The following is a 12,055-nucleotide window of genomic DNA, read 5'->3' on the forward strand; positions in this document are numbered from 1 at the left end:
ACATGTCTTATCACAGCTGTATGTGAGAGTGACTTGTTTTGTCACGTAATTCTTGGAATTGTGATTTCTTCATGAAGTTATTTGCTTTTATTCTCTTTTTTTTATATTTTTTCTGTTGACTAAATCACTGGACCTTTCTACAGGCTTTAAAAGAATTTCAAAGTAATTGTTAATCAGATTGTTTACTTCTGCTATAATTATTTTGGTGAACTTTGTATTTGGTCATTCTAATTTGCTTGAGAAACATCTCTAGAATACTTTAGTATTCTCTTTTCTTATTCTTGCCTGAAACATCAGTCTAGTCTAGTTATCTGAATGGTAAAGGGTGAACAAGTTTTTGTATTTGTCTAGTTCATCCCATAGTTCTGATGCTCATGAACTGTCATGGTTAGTAACCTGTATGGTCACTTCAGTCTGATTGTTAAATGAGAACTTTTTATTAACTACTAGATACCAGTTATTCATTACTTTTTATCCTGTGTTTTGACTAATAACTGCTTCCATATTCTTGGAAATCTCAAAGAACTATTTATTTAGTGGTCGTGGCTGAAAATCAGTCATTAGTCTTTTTGGTACAGAGACTGGTTTATATATATATATATAGCAGTTTTAATATTCAGTGACCATCATGGAGGTCTGTTTTCTCTTTTTTTAACTTAAGGGAGTTTCAAGTTTGTATTATGTGAATTTTGTTGCATATTGCTTTTTCTTTGTATTAGAGGATGATCTTGTGTGTGTCTCAGGTTAATAGGCTGGCTTTTGTTGGTCACTAGCCATTGTTAGGGAAGGTTGTATAAAGTTTTACTTGCACAGGTCTCATGCTTTTCTAGGTACAAGGAAGCACTGTGCTGGTATATTGAATCCTCTCTTACTTCACAAAAGAAATAATGTTCTTATAAACACCTAAAGTTAAAAAAGGACAAAAACAGTTACATTATTTAACTAGTGTTTCAAGCAACTGCCCTTCATTAGGTTTGATATTGTTTAAGGTTATTTACTTTTCTCAAGTTTCAACATAACTGTTCATTGTTATTTGTGAATCTTTTTCACTTTTAGAAAGAAATTAAGGATGTTTATTGGATAGCATTGTTAAATTCTATAACAGTGTGACATCATTCTCAGTCCTAGAATTAATTACCTTTGTGCATCTCTTAAAAAAATTTCAAAACAACTTTGTAATTTTTTTTATTAATATCAATATTAATATCACTTATATTTTTATTCATTTTTCTATTTCCCATATATTATTATTGTTTCCTACATATTAATATCACTTATATTTTAATTCATTTTTCTATTTCCCATATATTAGTATTGTTTCTTATATATTAATATCACCTATATTTTAATTCATTTTTCTATTTCCCATATATTAGTATTGTTTCCTATATATTACTATCACCTATATTTTTATTCATTTTTCTATTTCCGGTATATTAGTATTGTTTCCTATATATTAATGTCACCTATATTTTTATTTATTTTTTGATTGAGATTGAGGAGGAACAGATAAATAAACAAAACCTCAGAGTCAGAGGATGTTAGTGTTATGTTAGTTGATGAAGTAATAATGACAAGGGACATCGCAGTTAAAAACACTAGAAGTGAAGATAAGGGCCCCAGTAACAAATAATATGTCAAATACTTTCCCAATGATATATGAGTAGAACCTTATATCATGCAGATGCTCAAGTAGTTGCATACAAACCCAAGAATGATGTGAATGAAAATGGATAATATTGTCTCTAATAACATAACAAACACTGGATAATATGATACTCTATTTATGAAGTTGTAATTACGTTAAGTGGGTTTGTTTCTTTGTTTTGAATTTTGCACAAAGCTAATACGAAAACAATCTACCTTAGCTGTCCCTAATTTAGCAGAGTAAGACAAGAGGAAAAGCAACTCCTGGGGTACTCTTTCAAACGAATAATGGGATTGACCATAATAACGCCCTATGAATGAAAGAGCGAACATGTTTAGTTTAACGTGGATTCGCACCCGTGACTCTCAGATTACGAGTCGAGTGCCCTAACCACCTGACAATGCCGGGGCACGTAACGGAAGGTAAGTCATATATGTATATAATTACATAAGATTATATGTTTATCAAATAAATTATACAAATTATTTTAAGAATAAATACTTAATGATTGTTTAGCTTTATTTGTAACATGAGAGTCACAATCAATCAATTTAAAGTAAACATTATGACAAATTTAATTACGAAACTCGATAGGGGTCGTACGCATTGTTTGTAACTCATTGATGCAGAGATTATCGAGTGTCGCGTGAAATATTTTGATGTGTAGAATACAGAAAACAGACGATCAGGTGTGACAGAGATAAATAGTTTGGTTTTCTGTTTCATGGCGCAAAGCAACTAGACTATCTGCGCTAAAGATAAATAAATAGTTTTATTGGAATGGTGAAAGTAGAGAAACAGACAAAAATTAGCAGATGAGATGTTACGAAACGGAAATAGGCCAAAGAAAAGTAAAAAAGGGAAGTTAGTCGTCGTGGAAGGCCTTACGATTAATATAGGCCTAATAATTGATATATTATTGTGAGTATTGTAAAAGATAACGAAAATAATTTATTTCGCCAAAGAGAGTACTGAGCATATATTTATATCTAATGTTTTAAAATCAAAATTACAGCTTAACTTCCGTTTGACTTATCTTTAAAAAAAAAAAAAAGTCAGCTAAGCCTAAAGTTACCAATAACCAACGTAAGCCTTATCGAAAGAATCTGATTCTGTTATGGCGAAATAGAAAATTTATTTCATTTCAAAAAAATATGATGAAATTCAAAAATACGATGCGAAATTTAACGTTTACAAAACTTGCAGATTAGTAAAATTGACACCAACCTTCCTAAAAATAAAAGTATACCTCCAGACCAAAAAGTCCCCCAGTGGCTCAGCGGTATGTCTGCGGAATTACAACGTTAAAAACTGAGTTTCGATACCCGCGATGAGCAGAGCACAGATAGCCCATTGTGTAGCTTTGTGCTTAATACAAAACAACAACCGGACCAAAAAATCAAATATATCACATAAGAACTTCAAATTAAAAATTTAAAACAAAGTATAAAGGAAATTCTCTGCAAAAATGAACTGAATCCCCGCAACAAACTTGCAAGTTTAACTTTCTCTAAAGATTACTATTATCATCATTCATACGTAAAATTACATACTATAAAGGCTTAACAATCAACTAAAGCAGCCGTGGATTAACCATTAAGCAAAATACGCACATGATTAGGGCACCAGTGGAAAGGATAACCACAGAGATTTCCCCTAAGTTATAATGCCCTTACCTCTTTCACCACCACACTCAACTTTGGTTGATTTTTTTTTGTAATTGCTCTTATCTACCGTGCTTGATTTTACTCTGCATTGTTAAAAAAGTTTTCTTTGGCTCGGTTAGTGACTAAAGTTTCGAGAATCTACCAAACTATGTATCTGAAGTAAGAAGTAATTGATTTGCGAAAGATTACTGTAAAGAGCGGTACAAAATGTTGATAAAACTTCAGGTAAAAGATGATCACATGTTATGATGTCTATCTAACCTTGCAGATGAAATATTTTTCTCAATCATTTCTTCTGCTGTGGCTATTTATAAGAAATTATAGGCAGTGGAACTGTTTTGTTTTATCTTTTACTGCTTTATTCAGTCACATCTACAGAAACAAAAGAGAATAATACCACAGAAATATAAGTCAAACGAAATTGTAACAGATGTGTTCAGAGACGTGGCTAGTTTAATGTTTTTTTTCGGTTTTGTTTTCGTGCCTTATATTGTCTTCTTTGTTTTGGTTTTATTTGCCTTATTATTGCTTTATAAGTGTGTTTTTCACTGAAGTTTTCTGAGCCGGAAGTTTTTTGGCTTCAAATAGCTTGCTGTTAAAATCTTTGTTTGTGAGTACATGTTTTGTAATTTATCATACCAAGAAAAATTTTAGAAAGGAATGCTACTGTAGCAATGCTACCGTTCATATATTACATGTAACCTGAAAGAGCATTTGGGCATGTATGTATACCCTTGTAATTATGTAATAATATAAGCAGATCTGAAGCTGAGGTTTACTAAGGAGATAAGTACAAGGGTGCCTTCTGGTGATATTTTTTTATGAGACGAACGAACAATCCGAGACAGAAACACAAATACAACGAAGACAAACTTTCAGGTGTAATTCAACTATTTTGTGACTATAAATTCAGATCACTATGTGTTGTATTACATTTCTGAAAAGCTTGGAAAACAATTGAAAGATCGGAGCAGTCTAAAGGCGATAATTTGATCTTTTAGGTTAAATTACGTAAGACTTCGTTCGACATGTTCGATAACAAGGTTCTTAACATTGCAATGTTTATACCATACTACTAGTAGTAGTACAGTACTGTGTCACCGTGGTCATACGAAGATAATGTAAAGAACTGAAAAATCAATTTAGGATTGAAAAACGTGCATAAACTGAACAAGTTCATGTGAGCAAGGTTAGTTCTAAGTACTTGGCTTAACGTTAGTGGCCTCAGTTGCAATGTACAGGGTGGCCCGTAAGTCTCTACCCATCCATATATCTTATGTATCCAGTGTATCTGTGTGCTGTCCCTCATTCTCGTTGCATAATATTATGCGACGCCATGTTCTGTGAGACATTTTCAAATATAAATGGGCTTACATCGGCCATATTTCTCTGCAAAAAATAAACGAATATATAATACATGCGTAATTGAATATAACATAATAACATATGAAATAACATATGAGTAGGAACTTACGGGCCACCCTGTATCAGCATTAGGCCTAACGTTAATGTTATCTGAGAACTGAGTGACAATAACGTTAGGCCTAAATACTGAAACTAGTTTAGTGTAAGTACACTGGAAACGCTAGTGTAGCCTGGAATAATGAAGTGGACTATTCCCAGTGTAAGGCTGTCGTTTTGAATTTGCTTTCGCATCCAGGCATGTAAGTAAAGTTTCAGACATATGCCTATTTTGTTGATGCATGGTTTGTTGGCTCATTTAATAATCCCAGGTCAAATCTGAGCTCAAAAGAAAAGTTGAGGTTACAACTCATTCTTCAGATATTAGGATTAAGGTAATCTAGCCTTTGGCGTTTCTTCTTGCAATCAGCTACCATAACAACAACCTTAATGAACCTTGCAATGACTGAAAATTAATTTTTCTAAAATGGATTGAGGCCAATCATGAATGGTTTTCAACATATCATAATAAAGCAAGTCAATAAAAGTATTTATGAATTCATGTTTATGTGCTGATGGACCTGGACCTCAGGATAACTTTCTGACAGTCTTTGTCTAAATGTAGACAGAGTTTAGTATGTTTGACTGTCTTACGAATGTTTTTCTTTATAAATTTTAGTGTTTTTCTTATCATTATAATTATATATTATCCGTATTATTTTGTGTTTTTCTTCTGTATTTTTCAGACAACAAGATGAAACGTTCATTTAAGTGGTGCACAAAAGAAAAAAACTGGCAAAAGAGAACCAACAAAAGGCTTTGGACTTAGTGGCCAAGACTAGATAGCAGATTAATTTTTTCACTGAACTTACACAACAAGATCTTCCAAATCTAAACCATGAGAAGTCACTTGTACTGTATCTGACTTTGACATGATTAAATTTGAACCAAGCTTCACACCTACAAGTACCACTTTGTCTACTTGAAGATCAGAACATCATGGTGACGTTGAGGTGTCACAGGCTTGCTCAACTGGAACAGCTTTCACAACTGATCTTACTATGCTTGTAAATTCTCCAGATAAATCTAGTGTTAATGTTGATGCAAGTTACTCTATAAGACAGTTTAAAGTTGAAATAATTTCTGAAAATGAAAATTGCTGAACTATGGTAAAATGCTTCAGTCTACAAAAGATGAAGAAACTAAAGCAAAAGATCCAGGGTTGTGGCTCGATTTCTCTGCTGCTGATGTGGCTTATTGGATTGCTTGTGGACCCACTGACTGTTAACACCACAATGGGTCATTTGTTAAATCTTGCTGGATTTTCAGTAGTAGCAAACCAATGAAATACTGTTTGCAAAAACTTTTCTTTGGGGTAAAAACCAATGGTGAGTAATACAAGAGAGAGTGGTTATTGTATTTACTATCGACTCTTTGTCCCTAAATTTTCCTCGTGTTTTGTTGAAATAGAAGGGTTCAGTGACTGGCGAAATACTATTGTAATTGATCATCATTAAAGAAGCACAACTCACCGAAACTCTAGCTAACATACTTAACTTACAGACAAGGTTTAGGCTTGCAACAAGAGTTTGAAAAACAAATTAAAAGAAGAGTGCGATTACTGGGAGCATGTCTTGGAGCATGCAATAGTTGTTATTTGTACGTTAGCTGAACGTAGCCTGGCTTTTCACTGAACAGATGAAATTTGGTTCACTGCAGAATGGGAATCTTTTAGAGCTACTTGAGCTCAAAAGTCAGTTTGATCCATTTTTAGCAGGACACATTTATAAATATGGAAATTTTGGAAAAGGAAATCCTTCATACTTGTCCAAAACCGCCTGTGAAGAACTCATTGAACCAATGGTTCAGAAGGTCTACACATTCGTTGTTGATGAAGTAAATTCTTCTGGTTATTTTAGTTTGTCAGTTGACTCGACGCCAGCTCTATCACATATAGATCAGTTAAGAGTTGTACTCGATTCTTAAAAAATGGGCAGCCTATTGAATGCTTTTAACCTTTCTGGAACTAAAAAGTCATATGACTGATGAAATGGCAAACCAGGTATTGCAGTACTTACGTGAAGTTTGCAAACTTTATTTTAAAAAATATAGGGGTCAGTCTTATGACAATGCTGCTAACATGTCTGGGCGTTATAAGGATATGCAGCAAAAGATTTGGGGGCCTGGCATGGCCAAGCGCGTAAGTCGTGCGACTCGTAATCCGAGGGCCGCGGGTTCGCGCCCGCGTCTCGCTAAACATGCTCGCCCTCCCAGCCGTGGGAGTGTATAATGTGACGGTCAATCCCACTATTCGTTGGTAAAAGAGTAGCCCAAGAGTTGGCGGTGGGTGGTGATGACTAGCTGCCTTCCCTCTACTCTTACACTGCTTAATTAGGGACGGCTAGCACAGATAGCCCTCGAGTAGCTTTGTGCGAAATTCCAAAACAAGCAAAAGATTTTAGAAGAAAATAGGTTTGCCATATATGTGCCTTGTACAGCCCGTTCATTAAATCTAGTAGACCGAAGTTCTTTCTACTGCTGTCAAGTGGCAATTAACTTTTCTCTACAATGTATTTGTTCTATACATTTTTTTCAACCTCAGTTTGTTTATTTGTTTTTTATTTTGTTTCAAGACGCTGGCCTTTGTTGGTGATTAGAGTTTCAAGACGCTGACCTTTGTTAATGCTTAGAGTTTCAAGACGCTGACCTTTGTTAATGCTTAGAGTTTCAAGACGCTGACCTTTGTTGGTGATTAGAGTTTCAAGACGCTGACCTTTGTTGGTGATTAGAGTTTCAAGACGCTGACCTTTGTTGGTGATTAGAGTTTCAAGACGCTGACCTTTGTTGGTGATTAGAGTTTCAAGACGCTGACCTTTGTTGGTGATTAGAGTTTCAAGACTCTGACCTTTGTTGGTGATTAGAGTTTCAAGACGCTGCCCTTTGTTGATACTTATAGTTTCAAGACGCTGACCTTTGTTGATACTTATAGTTTCAAGACGCTGACCTTTGTTGGTGATTAGAGTTTCAAGACGCTGACCTTTGTTGGTGATTAGAGTTTCAAGACGCTGACCTTTGTTGGTGATTAGAGTTTCAAGACGCTGACCTTTGTTGGTGATTAGAGTTTCAAGACATTGACCTTTGTTGGTGATTAGAGTTTCAAGACGCTGACCTTTGTTGGTGATTAGAGTTTCAAGACGCTGCCCTTTGTTGGTGATTAGAGTTTCAAGACGCTGACCTTTGTTGGTGATTAGAGTTTCAAGACGCTGACCTTTGTTGGTGATTAGAGTTTCAAGACGCTGACCTTTGTTGGTGATTAGAGTTTCAAGACGCTGACCTTTGTTGGTGATTAGAGTTTCAAGACGCTGACCTTTGTTGGTGATTAGAGTTTCAAGACGCTGACCTTTGTTGGTGATTAGAGTTTCAAGACGCTGACCTTTGTTGGTGATTAGAGTTTCAAGACGCTGACCTTTGTTGGTGATTAGAGTTTCAAGACGCTGACCTTTGTTGGTGATTAGAGTTTCAAGACGCTGACCTTTGTTGGTGATTAGAGTTTCAAGACGCTGACCTTTGTTGGTGATTAGAGTTTCAAGACGCTGACCTTTGTTGGTGATTAGAGTTTCAAGACGCTGACCTTTGTTGGTGATTAGAGTTTCAAGACGCTGACCTTTGTTGGTGATTAGAGTTTCAAGACGCTGACCTTTGTTGGTGATTAGAGTTTCAAGACGCTGACCTTTGTTGGTGATTAGAGTTTCAAGACGCTGACCTTTGTTGGTGATTAGAGTTTCAAGACGCTGACCTTTGTTGGTGATTAGAGTTTCAAGACGCTGACCTTTGTTGGTGATTAGAGTTTCAAGACGCTGACCTTTGTTTGATGATTAGAGTTTCAAGACGCTGACCTTTGTTGGTGATTAGAGTTTCAAGACGCTGACCTTTGTTGGTGATTAGAGTTTCAAGACGCTGACCTTTGTTGGTGATTAGAGTTTCAAGACGCTGACCTTTGTTGGTGATTAGAGTTTCAAGACGCTGACCTTTGTTGGTGATTAGAGTTTCAAGACGCTGACCTTTGTTGGTGATTAGAGTTTCAAGACGCTGACCTTTGTTGACGTGATTAGAGTTTCAAGACGCTGACCTTTGTTGGTGATTAGAGTTTCAAGACGCTGACCTTTGTTGGTGATTAGAGTTTCAAGACGCTGACCTTTGTTGGTGATTAGAGTTTCAAGACGCTGACCTTTGTTGGTGATTAGAGTTTCAAGACGCTGACCTTTGTTGGTGATTAGAGTTTCAAGACGCTGACCTTTGTTGGTGATTAGAGTTTCAAGACGCTGACCTTTGTTGGTGATTAGAGTTTCAAGACGCTGACCTTTGTTGGTGATTAGAGTTTCAAGACGCTGACCTTTGTTGGTGATTAGAGTTTCAAGACGCTGACCTTTGTTGGTGATTAGAGTTTCAAGACGCTGACCTTTGTTGGTGATTAGAGTTTCAAGACGCTGACCTTTGTTGGTGATTAGAGTTTCAAGACGCTGACCTTTGTTGGTGATTAGAGTTTCAAGACGCTGACCTTTGTTGGTGATTAGAGTTTCAAGACGCTGACCTTTGTTGGTGATTAGAGTTTCAAGACGCTGACCTTTGTTGGTGATTAGAGTTTCAAGACGCTGACCTTTGTTGGTGATTAGAGTTTCAAGACGCTGACCTTTGTTGGTGATTAGAGTTTCAAGACATTGACCTTTGTTGGTGATTAGAGTTTGAAGACGCTGACCTTTGTTGGTGATTAGAGTTTGAAGACGCTGACCTTTGTTGGTGATTAGAGTTTGAAGACGCTGACCTTTGTTGGTGATTAGAGTTTCAAGACGCTGACCTTTGTTGGTGATTAGAGTTTCAAGACGCTGACCTTTGTTGGTGATTAGAGTTTCAAGACGCTGACCTTTGTTGGTGATTAGAGTTTCAAGACGCTGACCTTTGTTGGTGATTAGAGAGAGTTTCAAGACGCTGACCTTTGTTGGTGATTAGAGTTTCAAGACGCTGACCTTTGTTGGTGATTAGAGTTTCAAGACGCTGACCTTTGTTGGTGATTAGAGTTTCAAGACGCTGACCTTTGTTGGTGATTAGAGTTTCAAGACGCTGACCTTTGTTGGTGATTAGAGTTTCAAGACGCTGACCTTTGTTGGTGATTAGAGTTTCAAGACGCTGACCTTTGTTGGTGATTAGAGTTTCAAGACGCTGACCTTTGTTGGTGATTAGAGTTTCAAGACGCTGACCTTTGTTGGTGATTAGAGTTTCAAGACGCTGACCTTTGTTGGTGATTAGAGTTTCAAGACGCTGACCTTTGTTGGTGATTAGAGTTTCAAGACGCTGACCTTTGTTGGTGATTAGAGTTTCAAGACGCTGACCTTTGTTGGTGATTAGAGTTTCAAGACGCTGACCTTTGTTGGTGATTAGAGTTTCAAGACGCTGACCTTTGTTGGTGATTAGAGTTTCAAGACGCTGACCTTTGTTGGTGATTAGAGTTTCAAGACGCTGACCTTTGTTGGTGATTAGAGTTTCAAGACGCTGACCTTTGTTGGTGATTAGAGTTTCAAGACGCTGACCTTTGTTGGTGATTAGAGTTTCAAGACGCTGACCTTTGTTGGTGATTAGAGTTTCAAGACGCTGACCTTTGTTGGTGATTAGAGTTTCAAGACGCTGACCTTTGTTGGTGATTAGAGTTTCAAGACGCTGACCTTTGTTGGTGATTAGAGTTTCAAGACGCTGACCTTTGTTGGTGATTAGAGTTTCAAGACGCTGACCTTTGTTGGTGATTAGAGTTTCAAGACGCTGACCTTTGTTGGTGATTAGAGTTTCAAGACGCTGACCTTTGTTGGTGATTAGAGTTTCAAGACGCTGACCTTTGTTGGTGATTAGAGTTTCAAGACGCTGACCTTTGTTGGTGATTAGAGTTTCAAGACGCTGACCTTTGTTGGTGATTAGAGTTTCAAGACGCTGACCTTTGTTGGTGATTAGAGTTTCAAGACGCTGACCTTTGTTGGTGATTAGAGTTTCAAGACATTGACCTTTGTTGGTGATTAGAGTTTCAAGACGCTGACCTTTGTTGGTGATTAGAGTTTCAAGACGCTGACCTTTGTTGGTGATTAGAGTTTCAAGACGCTGACCTTTGTTGGTGATTAGAGTTTCAAGACGCTGACCTTTGTTGGTGATTAGAGTTTCAAGACGCTGACCTTTGTTGGTGATTAGAGTTTCAAGACGCTGACCTTTGTTGGTGATTAGAGTTTCAAGACGCTGACCTTTGTTGGTGATTAGAGTTTCAAGACGCTGACCTTTGTTGGTGATTAGAGTTTCAAGACGCTGACCTTTGTTGGTGATTAGAGTTTCAAGACGCTGACCTTTGTTGGTGATTAGAGTTTCAAGACGCTGACCTTTGTTGGTGATTAGAGTTTCAAGACGCTGACCTTTGTTGGTGATTAGAGTTTCAAGACGCTGACCTTTGTTGGTGATTAGAGTTTCAAGACGCTGACCTTTGTTGGTGATTAGAGTTTCAAGACGCTGACCTTTGTTGGTGATTAGAGTTTCAAGACGCTGACCTTTGTTGGTGATTAGAGTTTCAAGACGCTGACCTTTGTTGGTGATTAGAGTTTCAAGACGCTGACCTTTGTTGGTGATTAGAGTTTCAAGACGCTGACCTTTGTTGGTGATTAGAGTTTCAAGACGCTGACCTTTGTTGGTGATTAGAGTTTCAAGACGCTGACCTTTGTTGGTGATTAGAGTTTCAAGACGCTGACCTTTGTTGGTGATTAGAGTTTCAAGACGCTGACCTTTGTTGGTGATTAGAGTTTCAAGACGCTGACCTTTGTTGGTGATTAGAGTTTCAAGACGCTGACCTTTGTTGGTGATTAGAGTTTCAAGACGCTGACCTTTGTTGGTGATTAGAGTTTCAAGACGCTGACCTTTGTTGGTGATTAGAGTTTCAAGACGCTGACCTTTGTTGGTGATTAGAGTTTCAAGACGCTGACCTTTGTTGGTGATTAGAGTTTCAAGACGCTGACCTTTGTTGGTGATTAGAGTTTCAAGACGCTGACCTTTGTTGGTGATTAGAGTTTCAAGACGCTGACCTTTGTTGGTGATTAGAGTTTCAAGACGCTGACCTTTGTTGGTGATTAGAGTTTCAAGACGCTGACCTTTGTTGGTGATTAGAGTTTCAAGACGCTGACCTTTGTTGGTGATTAGAGTTTCAAGACGCTGACCTTTGTTGGTGATTAGAGTTTCAAGACATTGACCTTTGTTGGTGATTAGAGTTTCAAGACGCTGACCTTTGTTGGTGATTAGAGTTTCAAGACGCTGACCTTTG

At 37.1% G+C, this 12,055-nt stretch overlaps 1 protein-coding gene and 1 long non-coding RNA gene across 13 annotated transcripts in view; both read left to right on the forward strand.

Annotated features, from left to right (window-relative positions):
* Window positions 1-12,055, forward strand: part of LOC143243177 (uncharacterized) — a 386,181-nt gene that overhangs the window by 264,784 nt on the left and 109,342 nt on the right. The gene's annotated exons all lie outside the window — the stretch shown is intronic.
* The window catches only part of LOC143243181 (uncharacterized), a 188,717-nt gene that overhangs the window by 10,476 nt on the left and 166,186 nt on the right, over window positions 1-12,055 (forward strand). For 2 of the 5 annotated variants that reach the window (XR_013024144.1, XR_013024143.1), the window contains 2 exons: window positions 1,869-2,070; window positions 5,463-6,104. The exons of 1 other annotated variant lie outside the window; for it this stretch is intronic. This is a non-coding gene — a long non-coding RNA (uncharacterized LOC143243181). The remainder of the gene's footprint in view (window positions 1-1,868; window positions 2,071-5,462; window positions 6,105-12,055) is intronic. 2 more of the 5 variants (XR_013024146.1, XR_013024141.1) reach the window with 1 other exon arrangement.

Source organism: Tachypleus tridentatus, unplaced genomic scaffold (assembly GCF_004210375.1).
Source record: "Tachypleus tridentatus isolate NWPU-2018 unplaced genomic scaffold, ASM421037v1 Hic_cluster_2, whole genome shotgun sequence".
Lineage (NCBI taxonomy): Eukaryota > Metazoa > Arthropoda > Merostomata > Xiphosura > Limulidae > Tachypleus > Tachypleus tridentatus.